Source organism: Bos taurus, chromosome 17 (assembly GCF_002263795.3).
Source record: "Bos taurus isolate L1 Dominette 01449 registration number 42190680 breed Hereford chromosome 17, ARS-UCD2.0, whole genome shotgun sequence".
NCBI lineage: Eukaryota > Metazoa > Chordata > Mammalia > Artiodactyla > Bovidae > Bos > Bos taurus.
In genome coordinates this window covers 43880152-43890389 of record NC_037344.1, presented here as the reverse complement: position 1 = coordinate 43890389, position 10238 = coordinate 43880152, and positions in this window count along the sequence as shown.

Sequence of the window (10238 nt, the reverse complement as noted above, 5' to 3'; positions counted from 1 at the left end):
GAGTGAGAGGATTTTAGAATCCTTCCAAACCATTTAAGTCTCTGAGGTTGTTAATTAATTTATTAGGAACGGAGAAGACAGCCACTGTCTAGGGCAGTGTGTCCATGGGGAGCAGAGCAGATGAAAAGTGATCCTACTGAGGGGGGACAGAGATCAAGGGGCTTCCCTTCTCACAGAAGGAAGGGAGAAGCATCTGTGCTAAGGCACGGGAGAGCCAAGCCTTGCTACCTGGGGTTCTCTGTGAAGGTGGACTTGGCAGGTGATCAGGAAATGCTGTGGATGATGTGCTGGGAGGATGCACTTTTGGAGCAGAAAACCAACTGGTGGAAGTAGGCCAGCATGTGTTGCCATCAGGACAGCAAACATGGTCTCTAATGGGAATGAGAGAGTTGAGTGTTCCTCCTGTAGATGCTTCTACAGTTATTATGGACAAGGATGCTGCTGCTGAAGGAATGGGGGCTTCTTGTGCGGAGGGAGGTAACAAGAATGTGCCAGTTTGTCTTTTAAAAATTTTTACTTTGTAACTGAGCCCTAAGCAGGAGATGTTCTCTGATAAATATCAGAGCAAATACTAGGTATGTATTTCAGAGTTTGGATGGCTGCCTTGCTGTGGACGCTAGCAGGGTAAATCTCTTTTACAGGGATGCTTCATTGTGAGAAAACTGTCTTTGGATAATACCGCTTATTGGTGAATAAGTACACATAATAACATGGAGTTACTTCCTCAGGATTGGTTCCAAAACTCCTGTGGATACCAGAATACAAGACCTTTATGTAAAATGACCCCTGATATCCGGGGTTCCATATATGCGGATTCAACCAACCAAGGACTGTGAAAATGGAGGGCCGATAGTATATGTGTGGGTTTGCACACACACACTCGCGTACAAAGACCCACATGGAGATCTCACTTCACTGAGAAGTTTATTCACATTAAAATTGGGAAAATGACCTTCTCAAGTTCAAGCATGACCTGGTCCAGGGCTCAACACTAGTCTGACAAAAAATCCTATCATGTCATTGAAAAGATAACTGTGAAATATATATTTAAAATGTTATTATTTCTTTTGTAATAGAGTCTTTCCACAGGGTTGATATCTTAAGTCTATGAGGTAAATCTCCAATTAGTAGATGAGAATGTTGTGTATTATAGTAACTAATTTTCCCAATGTCATACAGTTAGTAAACTGCAGGGTAGGAAATTTAATTCAAGTCTTCTGAATCTAATAGTTTACTATGAGTATAACAAAATATTGATTTAGTAAAGTTTTATTTTTATAAATTCAGCAATTTTTAAGTAAAATTTTATCATCTCAAGTTAATATAAGTAAACTTGTATTTAGGTATTTAAACTTATATATAGGTATTTAAAATTCACCTCATTTTCTTAGGCACATAGAACAAAGGAAAACAACTATTTTAAAATTGATTTTATTTAAATTCTAGCCAAAGTTTTCTTTGCAAGACATGTGAGGTCTATGAAATTGCAGATGCCCAAAATAGCTTTTCATTTATGAAGACATAAATATAAAATATTTACAGTCACAAGTGTATATGTTCTCGCAGGTGTAATTGTGTTTATGAGTGTATGTTTCTGCTCCCTATGATACACTTAATCAGTCAATAGCACATCATCTCTGAGTTGTTAATATTACAGAACTTGTAATGAGTAGAATTCAAGAAATGCATTCTAACTGAGACTACCAGAGGATAATATCTGAAATACCTAATTAACAAATACAAATCTCTAAAATGCTCAGTAATAGGAAATTTGTCTTCAATGTTGAATTCTTTTAGTCTAAAAATGAGTCTAATTTAATTAGTTTTAGAATAAGCATCAGATCAGATCAGATCAGTCGCTCAGTCGTGTCCGACTCTTTGCGACCCCATGAATCGCAGCACGCCAGGCCTCCCTGTCTATCACCAACTCCCGGAGTTCACTGAGACTCACGTCCATCGAGTCAGTGATGCCATCCAGCCATCTCATCCTCTGTCGTCCCCTTCTCCTCCTGCCCCCAATCCCCTCCAGCATCAGAGTCTTTTCCAATGAGTCAACTCTTCGCATGAGGTGGCCAAAGTACTGGAGTTTCAGCTTTAGCATCATTCCTTCCAAAGAAATCCCAGGGCTGATCTCCTTCACAATGGACTGGTTGGATCTCCTTGCAGTCCAAGGGACTCTCAAGAGTCTTCTCCAACACCACAGTTTAAAAGCATCAATTCTTCAGTGCTCAGCCTTCTTCACAGTCCAACTCTCACATCCATACATGACCACAGGAAAAACCATAGCCTTGACTAGACGAACCTTTGTTGGCAAAGTAATGTCTCTGTTTTTCAATATGCTATCTAGGTTGATCATAACTTTCCTTCCAAGGAGTAAGTGTATTTTAATTTCATGGCTGCAGTCACCATCTGTAGTGATTTTTGAGCCCAGAAAAATAAAGTCTGACACTGTTTCCACTGTTTCCCCATCTATTTCCCATGAAGTGATGGGACCGGATGCCATGATCTTCGTTTTCTGAACGTTGAGCTTTAAGCCAACATTTTCACTCTCCTCTTTCACTTTCATCAAGAGGCTTTTGAGTTCCTCTTCACTTTCTGCCATAAGGGTGGTGTCATCTGCATATCTGAGGTTATTGATATTTCTCCCGGCAATCTTGATTCCAGCTTGTGTTTCTTCCAGTCCAGCGTTTCTCATGATGTACTCTGCATATAAAAATAAGCATAGAGATAACTTTGAATGTATTAAAGGAAACATTGCTTACATAATCATTGCTGTGAGTGGACTCCTTCAAGGTATACAGTCAATGGGAAAAGTGGACAAGTAAACCTGAATCTACTTATCTTTTGGTTCAGTGCTCTGTAAAGAGCCTTGGCAGCATGGGGGAAAGACATTCACACCCAATCATCTGTCATGAAAAGTTGTCTGATCTGGGTTGTGAAGTTGAGGGTTTCCTTCCTAGAGGAAAGAAGAAGGAGGGAAAAAGCTGTGACTGAGGCAGAGGGAAATATCATAGCTATCATGAAGGCATCATGGAGCCTGGTGAGTCTGGGGAAAACAAGTTGGTTATGGTCATATCATCGGTTGATCAATGAGGAGGAGCAGATGCTAGGTGATGTGGAAAGTAGACAGATCTAGTGTGCTAGGAGAAGGAATTTGAATTTATTTTCTATTTATGGGGAAGTAGGACAAAAGCTGATAATTCTCATCCAAATCTCTTTCTTTTGGGGTCATTCCCTCTCTCAGAACAGAGTGAGGCCATGTGACTGAGTTCTAGTGAATGGAAAGAGCAGAGATGGATGTCTGTCCTCTGGATGTGTCCAATCTCTCTTCTCGTAGAAGTGTTGGACATTATGTGTTGAAGGTGTGAAGACCTCTGTCAGCCTAATTGCTATCATTAGCACTTGATCTAAGCTATTATGTTACCAGTGCTTGGTCACTACAACGAGTTCTAGATATTACAGAAGTTTGGACAACCCTAAATAAACTGAGTACACTGGAATATTTCAATTTTGGAACTATAACTTTGGCCGCAAGGGGAGGGAATCATTTAGGAGACTACTATAATAGACTTGAGAACCTGGACTCAAAAAGACAAAGTGTTTATCTGATGGACAAAAAGTTTCCCACCCCAGCTGCTATCTCTTCCACCTGTCCCTTCCTCCTTCACTTCTTTTTAAATCTGGGAGATATGATGATATATAAATGCCACACAAAAAGTCAATGGCAGTTAAGATAAATGGAAAACTTACAAACTCAAGATCTTTAGCAGGTAAATTTGTAAGAGCTTGTGATCGATTTGATATGGTAGATGAATTACACAAAGACAGCTAGAATGAGGGTTTCCCTGGTGGTCCAGTGGTTAAAAATCTGTCTGCCAATGCAGGGGACATGGGTTTGATCCCTGGTCTGGGAAGATCTCACATGCCTCAGGGCAACTAAATTCATGCTCTGCAACAAGAGAAGCTACTGCAATGAGAAGCCTGTGCACCACAATGAAGAGTAGCCCCTGTTCACTGTGGGTAGAGAAAGCCCAAGTGAAGCAATGAAGACCCAGAGTAGTCAAAAATAAATACATGAAAGAAATAAAGAAAGAAATCTATATGACCCACAAGTATGGCTCATGTAAGTGATTAGATACCATGTAGGAAATTTAGAAAAGGAACATGACTAAGGAACAGTAAATAAATATTAAGCACATTGACTTTGATTTGGCTGTAAACCACTGAATAACTGAGGAAGACATGTCTAAAAGGTAAGTCAGTTTGGAGTTTAGCCAAGAGGTCTGGGCTGTTGATAACTTTGCATGGTCACGTTTGTGTGAAGCAATGAAAACTGGGTGAGGGAATGGCACAAGCCCTCGAGCTGGTGATGGAAAAATTTTGATTTAAAGATGGACAGAAGGAAAACAGATGCCCTCAGGGAGTAAAAGGAGTGGCCAGAGGGATGGGATAAAAAACAAAATAGCAGGGGATGAATCACCAAATCTAAAGCAAAAGAGCATTTCAAGTTCCAAAATTCCAAAAGCAATTCGGATAAGGACAAAAAATAATTCATTAGATAATGCATCAAGAAGGTCATTGTTGACTTTACAAAGAGCAGTTGGCAAGAAATGCTGGTGACAGAAGTCTGATCCCAGTAGACTAGGCCATGGCTGGATGAAGGACAGCACAGGACAGACAGCGCTCCCCTCCCCCCGAAAAGCTGATGACTGGATGATAACCATAGAGGGAGGTCAAGTCAAGACAGAGATTAGTGTTTTTTCGCTTTGAATGGAGAAGCCTTTATCATATTTACACTGCAAAAGATAAGAACAGTTCTGCAGATCTGGAAGGAGAGATGACACATGATTGAAGTCTCTAAGGCCAGGCCGGAGAAAGTATGTAGCTTTGACTTGGGCGGAAGTGTTCCTTCTCCATCTACTGAGGGGAGGGAAAGTAAGAACTGAAGTTTATGCACATTATGTAGCAAGACTTTCAAGAGGAGCCTCCTTTGAAGGTATCTCTGGGATAAAATAAAATGAATAAAGTGAAAATTAAATGATACAGAAAAGGAAACTGTGAGAGAGAAGTGATGGGGTGGTAGGTCTGGACATTCTGGTCATAATTTGAGAGAACATTCTGGTCATAATTTGAAAGAAAGCACACTGGCAAGGGCATAATGGAGTTTGCTGGGTTGCCCTGAGGACTCTGATGCAGCTGGACACCATGGCTTTGTAAGGGCACCTACTCTTGTGTGATTTTCTCCAGGCAGCAGGATAGCTGGAGACATACTACTGAACACCCAAGGTAATAGTTTCAATCCAGAGTGAGGTTTCCAGGGCTTTTTAGATGAATAAACAAGGCAGCAGAAGAGGCAAGTAATGGTGAGTGGAATCTCTGCTAAAATGTTGTGTCCAACTCTTTGCCACCCCACTGACTATAGCCTGCAAGCCCCCTCTGTTCAAGGGATTTCTCAGGCAAGAATACTGGAATGGGCTGCCATTTCTTTCTCTAGGGGACTTTCCTAACCCAGGGACCGAATCTGCATCTTCTGTGTCTCCTGCATTGGCAGACAAATTCTTTACCACTGGAAAGCCTTGTAGTTTATAATGTTGGCTAGTAATTTGCTTTAGATTGTGTTACACATAGTGTGGACATAATGGGTTGGCACACAGTGTGGAAATGCAGTACCAGAGGGGACAAAATAAAAGCTTGTTTTAATCACTGACTTTTAGTCCATAAAATTTTATTTGAAGCATAAAGGATTTGCCAATGTATTTTATTGCAGCAGTCTTTAAGTGGGCATTTGGTACTGCCCTAAACTCAGAGTTATGTGTCTAACAACTTCTCCAAAGATGACAGTAATTCCATCCTGATGTGCTGGTTTGCCTTCCTATAAAAACAGCCTAAGTTCCTGAACTTGAAATGGTGATAACATATTTTTGCTTTTCACATGTCATGGGTTTTATTTAGCTTCATCTTGCTCTCAGGAAAGGACAGAGTACCCAAGGGAATACATATCTTTTTGAAAAATTTTCTCTTGGCTTTCTTAGCTGACCTACTGCTCATGATGCAAAATCATCCTATCTGATATAAAATTGTCAGAGTGTAAAATGTCATGATAGAAAGGAGCATGGTGCTAAATTTAAACTGGAAAAGGACTTTATCATCGAAGAGAGATTCTATTTTGTGCTCTTAGTAATAACGGGGAGTGACACGTCTTTGCCACTAGCTGGCTTTTCTGTGTTGCTTCTGTTGCCAATAGCCACACTGCTCTATGGTGATCTTAATGGATGGTGACACATATTGTTGATTATGTTGACATAAATTCTTCTAACGCCCCTTCTTTATGAATAGAAGATGGGGTGGGGATGTTTCTTGTTGTTTTAACTATGTGCCAAACCAAATATCACTTATATTCTTAATGATTTATGTTAGAGTCTATTCACTTGCATGGTATGACTGTTTAGTGTTTCGTGTGTTTATAAATCTCTTAGTTGGATATACCTATGTGTATATGCACATCGGTTTGTGTTCTTTGCAGCTAAAGTCCTAACATTAACTAATTATTTACCACAGTCAATAAAAATAACTGAGCAGTTATTGAGCACTGCTGGACCAGTTGCATCACTAAGTCAGATGCATACGATAGAAACACATTTCAACTTTATTGACATGGAAGCTAAGGCTCGGTCACCTCTCAAAGTAGGTATATTAGGTTCAGAGCTGACCCTAAAATCCACGTTTTAAACATGTACTCAATTATTCTTCTTAAATTGTTCTCAAACTAGCTGGTAGGATTGACTGCAGATAATTGAGCAAAGAAAATGACTCCCTTTCCCCAAGTTGTATATATTTGAATTTTGTAATCTGTGATATTAGGTAACAAAACTTGGTTAACACTTGCCTGCACCAAATTATACAGTTAACCTTGCCTTGGGGAAAATAGCTGTAAGTGCAAGTATAATTTAAAGCTATGTTCTTCTCATTTTTATTTATTTATTATTTCTTGTTGGCTGCCCTGGGTCTTGGTTGCTGCGTGAGGACTTTCTTTATTGCAGCGAGCGGGGTCCGCTCCCTAGTTGTGGTATGTGGTCTTCTCACCGTGGGGCTTCCTTGTTGCAGAGCCCAGCCTCCGTAGCCATGGTGCCTGGCCTTAGTCGCCCTGTTGCATGTGGAGTCTTCCAGATCAGGAATCGAAACTATGTTCTCTGCATTGGCAGGTGGATTCTTTACTACTGGACCGCCAAGGAAGTCCTCTCATTTTTAAATAGATTATTTAATTTAGTTATATGCATCATCTTCATTTGCCTTTTATTTATGATGCATGGTCAAAGATTAAAGAATTTACATGAGAATCAAAAGTCAACAATAATTTAATATTGTCTAGTCAGTTTAACTGTTATGTTGAAGGCTATTGTGTGGGGTTTTAAGATCTTCAAGAGAAGTTACTTTCTAAAAGGGAAATAACGGTAAGAAATAATGCCTACGCTATCAGGTTGATAAAGGGAAATGTTCCCCAGTATACTATGATTTTAAACTATATACTAATTAAGATTTGGAAATGTAGAAAAATAAGGTGATTTAGTTTATAGCCTTCTGACTGGAATGTCTAGGGACATCAGTCAGAAACAATGTTCTGCAAAAAAGAAGAAAAACACTTTTTTCATATGAGGCACTGGACATGTTTGGGTTTTGTTGTTGATTTCATTATCTCAAAGTTCTGTGAACACGATATTATTGCTCCCATTTTAGGTGAGGAAATTGAGGTTTGAAAAGATTTTGTTCAAATTACAGAGCAATAACATAATTTGACTCTAAGGTCATGTTTTCAATCCCATGTCCGTGCTACCTTCCATGGATTATATAAAAATTAAAAAAAAACATTTATTGAAATATAGTTGATTTACAATGTTATGTTAGTTTCCAGTGCATAGCAAAGTGATTCCATTATACATATATATATATATTTATTATTTTTCAGTCTTTTCTTCCATGTAAGTTATTATAGAATATTGAATAGAGTTTCCTGTGCTATTCAATAGGTCCCTGTCATTTATTTATTTTACATACAGTAGTTAGTGTATGTATGTTACTCCCAAGCTCCTAATTTTATCCTAAAATTTACCTTGTTATCATGGATTTGAGAAGTCATGACAGAGCTTTGATTACCAAGCTCATCAAAATCTATATCAGTAAGGATTTTTATTGTGCTTTCAGAGCTTTCCTATCAAAAAGTGTTTTAGTTTGTTTAGTAGTCGTACCCTTGTCACCTTAAAAGTGTTTGCATATATTTTGATGAACCTGATAAAAATTGCTCTTTCATAATTCCATGGTAACAAAGTAATTTTTGATAATTTCATTATCTACTCTCCTTATTAGATGAAGGATGCATGAATCATTTATAAGAGTAAGAATTGGGATTGGATTTATCTAACAATGTTTTATGAATGTGGATCAAACACGGTGGTTTTTCTTTGCCTATTGCCCCTTTGTTAGACGACAATATGTTTCTTTACCACAAAGCTAAACACCACCTTCTAAACCACTGTGACCATCAAGGATCGCACTGCCCTGTAAGGCTAACTTGCACTGGTCCTTTGACCTTTAACTTCTCTGTCTTTTTAACTCAACGGGTCACATAAATAAATATTGAAAATAGGTTATCATTCATTTTTGTTGGTCAAAAACCAGCTCGAAGGTGTGTGAGAAAGAAGAGTGTGGAGAATTATGCTTGAAGTCAGAGGAACAGGAATCAAACTGTGCCGGACGTGGGTCTCTTCAGATTCAGTTATTTTAGTCATCAGCTCCTCTGAACCAGAATGTCCCAGGACACTGTGAGAAGTTCTTGCTTCTCCACCTAAACGTGTTATTATAGGAACTGAGTATCCTTTAAAAATTGTCATTGAATTTCCTGTTGAAAGTTGACAAATTCCATAAAAAGTATTAAATGCTCTTGCTTATCAAAGTGCCCATTCCTCTGCTAGACAAAATAAGTCTCCAACTCAAATAAAGTTTGAGATGACATTGAAGAGAACTTTTCTAAAATGACCTTAATGATGTGTGGCATTGATTTACTTTCATTCTCCAATTATAAATAAATTGCAAATTTTTTCTCGATAATGGAAGGAAAATAGTAAAGAAAAACAACTGAGTTATACATGCTGGTCCATTTTTATTTCATTTAAGCTGCTGCTGCTAAGTCACTTTAGTTGTGTCTGACTCTGTGCGACCCCATAGATGGCAGCCCACCAAGCTTCCCCGTCCCTGGGATTCTCCAGGCAAGAATACTGGAGTGGGTCGCCATTTCCTTTTCCAATGCATGAAAGTGAAAAGTGAAAGTGAAGTCGCTCAGTCGTGTCCGACTCTTATCTACCCCATGGACTGCAGCCCAACATGCTCCTCCATCCATGGGATTTTCCAGGCAAAAGTACTGGAGTGGGGTGCCATTGCCTTCTCCATTTAATGAAGGGCAAATTGGATGGAAAGCAGAGTAAGTTTCTTAAGAATTATCATCCCTAAAGTGACAAGACAGAGTATTTTCACTCTGATCATCATTATGGTCTCTGCTGCAGGGAAGGCTGCAGTGCATCCTGGTGAGAACTCACCAGCTCCTGCACATGCTCACTGTATCATCCTGGCTACGTTTCTTTTAACATCTCTATGCCTCACTCTCCTTGTCTGTCAGCAAGAAAAATACCAGAGATGCGATTTTTATATGAATAAACGTTACGGGTTAAATGTTTGCGTTATTGATGTATTGGACCCCATCCCCCTAAGTGAATGTCTTAGGGTATGGGGCTGTTGGGAGGTGATTAGGGTTAGGTGAGGTCTTGAGGATGAAGCTCTCAGGAATGGCATCAGTGCCTTTCTGTTAGGACAGACGAAGAGAGTTGAATTCTTCACTTTCTGCCGTGGGAGGTTAGGAGGAGTCCATCTGTGATCTGGAAGAGGGCCCTCACACAACTCAACCACACTGGCTCTGTGACTGCGGTTTATAAGGCACACAGCTATGCACTTTGTTACAGCGAGCCAAAACTTAACTAAGACAAATGTTTTAGTGTCCTGAATGTGCTCAGGACAGCGCTTGGTGCAGAAGGACTGTGCACTGAGTGTGAGATTTTAGCAGCTTTGTTGTTGTTGTTTTTTTCTTAGTAGCTAAGTTGTGTCTGACTCCTTCTGCGATCTCACGGACTGTAGCCCACCAAGTTCCTCTGTCCAGGAAATTCTCCAGGCAAGAATACTGGAATGGGTAGCCA